The 5,153-nt window shown below is 41.0% G+C and overlaps 1 long non-coding RNA gene across 1 annotated transcript in view; it reads left to right on the plus strand.

Annotated features, from left to right (window-relative positions):
- Positions 1 to 1,436, plus strand: part of LOC109381418 (uncharacterized) — a 5,871-nt gene extending 4,435 nt beyond the window's left edge. The window contains exons 2-3 of the long non-coding RNA XR_002123723.1: positions 1,069 to 1,244; positions 1,362 to 1,436. This is a non-coding gene — a long non-coding RNA (uncharacterized LOC109381418). The remainder of the gene's footprint in view (positions 1 to 1,068; positions 1,245 to 1,361) is intronic.
- Positions 1,437 to 5,153: the final 3,717 nt, after the last annotated feature.

The raw sequence follows: 5,153 nt of genomic DNA on the forward strand, positions 1-5,153 counted from the left end.
ATATTTTTTAAAATGTGTGTATACCACCCTGAGCTTGAAAGGGTCCCAATTCTTAAAGATGTTTCTAATGAGATTAGTCGTATTAGCAAATGTGGGAGTTTTTCACATTGTATAATGAAATGAGTCAACTTTTGGAAGAGCTGATGTTAAAAAGTGATGCATAGGTAAAAGATCCATTCAAGAATGGCTTTGAGTGTAATAGAATAAGAAAGGCACACTGATGTTGTTTCAGACTCCACATTTCAATTATCCTTTGAGACGCTATCACTTGTACATTTTGTTATAGAAAAAGAATAGCCTGGGTGGGGTTGCACCCAGTCTCAGTGACCAGGAAGCTGAGACCAGGCAGTGGCAGGCTGCTCAGAGCCACCCTGAGGCCCAGAAAAAAAAAGGCCACCTGGGCCTCTGCCCAGGTCAGATGCCCCTGGTGCTTGTGGTGCCCACTACACCCAGATGCACCCCTGGGGCCCAAACCATGGTGCAAGCTGGTATGTAGATACGTCCCAGGATGACCCAAGGTGGCCCTGTGGCCAGGAGCTGGCTCCTGGCTTGTGCCTGAAGCAGCTGAGCAGGCTCAGAATCTTTTCCTGGAGGCTGACAAATCCAGAATTAGAAAAGTTCCCCCAAAGAGAAGCAATTCCTGGGTGGACATAATAACCATATGCAAAGATAAACTGCCAAATTATGAAGAAAAGATTAAGATGTTTTGCGAGGAGCATTTGGTCTTGGCTGTAACACTTGCTTCATCTTGGATGGCAGTCGTACTTTGATGTAAGAGATAAAGAGGAGAAGTGGGACCCGATTTCCATGGAGAAAGGTGACATGGTAACTCTTCCTGCTGGAATGTGTCACTGCTTCACAGTGACAGCCATGTGGCTGTTTGTGGGACCACCAGTGTGGACCGCGTACAGCCAGCCAGCTATTTCCGCACTCAGGGACAGTACATGAGATTTTTGGCACAGGCAGCATCGCTTATGCTCCCCGGGAGCTAACACACTCCTTGTAAAGATCTTAAACATGATAACTGAGCATAAAATCACCCGTTATCTCTTTGCCTTTGTTTTGTAGACTTGAAGCCAAATTATTTGACCAGAATATTTTTTAATGAAAGGAGCTATAAAGCTGATTTTTACATGGAAGCAGCTGTGCAAATGTGGACAAATCATTTTCTCCAACTCCATCAAGATCAGTGGTTCAGACACGCATTCAACTTTAACCCAAATGGAAGTTTTATCCCCTGAAATGTAAGTACTTAGATGTTCCATTGACATGATTCTAACTTTAAGCCAGGTATCAGTCAATTCCTTGCCTGCCTTATGAGAAGATTGAGGTATAGAAATATATTTGGTCTTTGTCCCCAGTTCCTGGTACAGAGCTCCTAAAAACCCTTGGAATTCCCTGAGTGAGAGGAGTGCCCATTGTTATTCACAAGCAATCCTGTTTGAGCATCATTTCCACTGGGACAGAAGTTCCTGTTCCCACGACCCTTCTGGACCTCACTCTATCTATATATGTATCTCTTGTGGAGCTCAAGAAGGAATGCATCTGCCAAGAAGGACTCCATCATTAGATTTGAGTTAAATAGGTTTTTGTTTGTTTGTTTGTTTTTGTTTTTAAAGATTTATTGGGGAATTGGGGAGGGGAACAGTGTTGGGGAATTGGGGAAGGGGAACATTGTGTTTTCCCAGGACCCATAAGCTCCAAGTCAAGTTGATATCCTTCAATCTTAGCTGTAGAGGGTACAAGCTCAGCTCCAAGTCCATTTGCCACTTTCAGTCTAGTTGCTGTGTGGGATTGGGGGGGCGGGACACAGCCCACCATCCCATGCGGGAGTCGAACCGTCAACCTTGTTGTTAAGTGCATGCAATCTAACCAACTGAGCCATCTGACCGGCCAGCCACAGCTCACGGCTGCTCACCTTGGGCACAGCTCACTGGCCCATGTGGGAATCGATCCAGCAATCCTGTTGCTCAGAGCTTGCACTCTAACCAACTGAGCCACCCTGCCGGCCCTTGAGTTAAATGTTTTTAACGGGAATACTTCATAGATCATGTCATTCCCATTGAATCGCGTTAGGAAGCCCCTGATGTCAGTGTGTCCTATTTTAGTTATGCCTAACTAGGTTTGGAAACTCTCTTCTAGAGTGATTTTATATTTCATTGCACTAGGTCTATATACTATGTCCTCTTTGGCACTATTGACTCTTCCTTTGTGGTCCAATATGTGGTCAAATGTGTAAGTTGCACGTGTGCTTGAAAACCAAAAATGTAGCTCCCTAATTGTCAGCTGCAGAGTTGGGCATCTACCCTTCAGATCATGCCTGCCAATTGGGCCCTTCAAACCTACACTCTTGAATTTTTTGTAAGCTTGATCTGTTAGTTTCTGATGTAATAAGATCTCCCGATGTGCTTGTGGATGTGTTTCTCTTTGTCCTTCCACCCCTTTTGAAGCTATGTTGCCAAGTGTTGGGTTCATGTCTATTATGTTTTTCTTGTGAATTGTTCCCATAATACATATTGCTTTTTGCTTTAAGATTTATTGTGTGTTATATTGTGACCCCAGCTTTATTTTGGTTGGTATTTGCCTGATACATATTTTCTCATGCCTTTCACTTTCATTTTTTCTGCCACCATGGTTTACGTGTATCCACCTGTAGCTGAATTTTGGCTTTGTGACATATTATACTTTGGAAGGCAGCTCTGCTCACTGCTATCCCACCAACGCTGCACAGTTTATTACATATTTTGAAAGTATCTGCCTTTTAAGACACATTTAAACGGTCACATTTATAGGGATTACTGAACATTATTTGTTTATTTCGAGGCTTCATTTTGCATTTTTCTATTTGCCATGTTTTTCTTTTACTTTTTACCAGTTTTATTGAGATATCATTGGCATACAATATAAATTTAAAGGGCACAGCATAATCATTTCACTCTTGCTTCTTTTCACATCCTTTTTAGTTTTCTACTGGATCAATCAAGATTTCTTTAATCCCCACCCCCTCCCTTTACTGGTTTAGAAATTATACACTCTATTGCTACTTTTTAGAAATTAAATGCTTAGCTTAATGCTACAAAGTTTAAAACTCATTCTTTTCTTTATCATTCTCAAAAATATGAGAAACTTAGATGATTTCTCCCCAATGTCTCCTCTCCTACCTTCCATGTTGTTATCCCATAGTGTCTGCTCCAAGTCTACTGGTCTTGCATCACCATAGTATTTTAGTTCCTCTGGGTTTTCTGAGCCCCCTCATTTGTTTTTCAAATAGATTTTTCAAGATGTTTGCTAATTTCTTAGCTCAGCAGAGTATCTTCCTTGCGTTCCACTCCTATCTCCTCTCTCTTTTTTTTTTTTTTTTAAGCTGAGCCATCCTGCTACCTGTTGGCGGCTGCTCAGCTTGGGCCGGGAATTGAACCGCTGTTGCTCAGAGCTCAAACCCTTGAGCGAGCTCTTAGCCAACTGAGCCACTCGGTTGGCCCCACTCCTATCTCCTAATAACTGAGGGTATCACTGAACAGGTCTTTCAACAAACATCTGTGAGTACTAACTTTCTCTGTCTCAAATTAATTTTACCTTCATTCTTTTATTTTTTACTTTTCACTGAAGTATAATATATACATACACATATACAAAAAAAGTACACAAATTATTAGTGTACAACTTATGAATGTTCACCCAATCACTACCCAGATAGGAAATGTAACATCACCAGCATCCCCCCAAAAACCTCCTCAAACCAACTCCTAGGCACGATCTGTCCCAACTTCCCCAAAAGGAACTGCTATCCTAACTTCTACTGAAATGGACTGGTTTTGCCTGTTTTTGTTTTTAAATAAATAGAGTCACATCCTATGGACTCTGTAGTGTCTCACTTCTCAAAATGACATTTGTGAAATCAATCTATGTTTTTACACATAGCTATGATTTTGTTAACTCTGTTGCTATCTAAAATTCCATTTTATGAATCTGCTGCTATTTATGTGTCTGTTTTACTATTGATGGACGTTTGGGTTGGTTCCAGTGTGAGGCTTTTGTTAGTGATATTTCTGTGAATGTTCTGGTGCTTGTCTTTTGCTGCACCCACGTGTGAAATTCTGTTGGATGATCCCTAGGAGGGAATTACAGGCCGTAGGGTACACACGGAAGCATTCAGCATTAACAAACATTGCCAAACAATTTCCCAAGTGGCTGTCTAATTTATATTCTACCAGCGATATCCTAGCGTTTCAGTGTCTCTGCACTTTTGCTAGCACTTGGCACTGTCCCTCTTTTCGATTTCAGTCCTTCTTGTGGGTAGATAGTGGTATCTCATGATGGCTTTAAATTGCATTTCCCTGGAGACTAATGAAATTGAGTTCCTCTTCACCCTGGTGCACTGTTGGCGGGACTGCAGATTGGTGCAGCCACTATGGACATCAGTATGGAGGTATCTCAAAAAACTGGAAATGGAACTATCTTATGACCCAGCAATTCCACTCTTAGGTATTTATCCAGAAAAACCCAAGACACTAATTTGAAAAAATATATGCACCCCTATGTTCATTGCAGCACTATTCACAATAGCCAAGACTTGGAAACAATCGAAATGTCCATTGATAGATGACAGGATTAAGAAACTATGGTACATTTACACAATGGAGTATAACTCAGCTATAAAGGAGAAGGATATCATACCATTTGCAATGATATGGATGGACCTAGAGAACATTATGCTAAGTGAGCTAAGTCAGTCAGAGAAAGACAAATACCATATGATCTTACTTATATGTGGAATCTAAAGAACTTAATAAATGAGTAATGTAAACAGAAATAGTCTCAGAGACACAGAGGAAAAACTGATGGTTGCTAGTTGGGAGGGGGTGGGGATGAAGGAGAAAGGGAAGGGACAAGACAATATAAATTGGTAACTACAATATGGCCTCAGGGATAGAAATATAATCAATAATGTTGTGAATATAATCAATAATGTTGTAAATATTTTTTAGGGGGCCAGATGGACTCATGTCTTGTTAGGCAGACCACTTCATAGATAGTGTGGAGGCCTGACCACCGCACTGTACATCTGAAGCTGCCATTGAATAATATTATATGTCAACTATAATTTAATACATGTATAGTCATGGGATATGGAGTATAGTGTGGGAATGGAG

This window comes from Hipposideros armiger, unplaced genomic scaffold (assembly GCF_001890085.2).
Source record: "Hipposideros armiger isolate ML-2016 unplaced genomic scaffold, ASM189008v1 scaffold_48, whole genome shotgun sequence".
Classification (NCBI taxonomy): domain Eukaryota; kingdom Metazoa; phylum Chordata; class Mammalia; order Chiroptera; family Hipposideridae; genus Hipposideros; species Hipposideros armiger.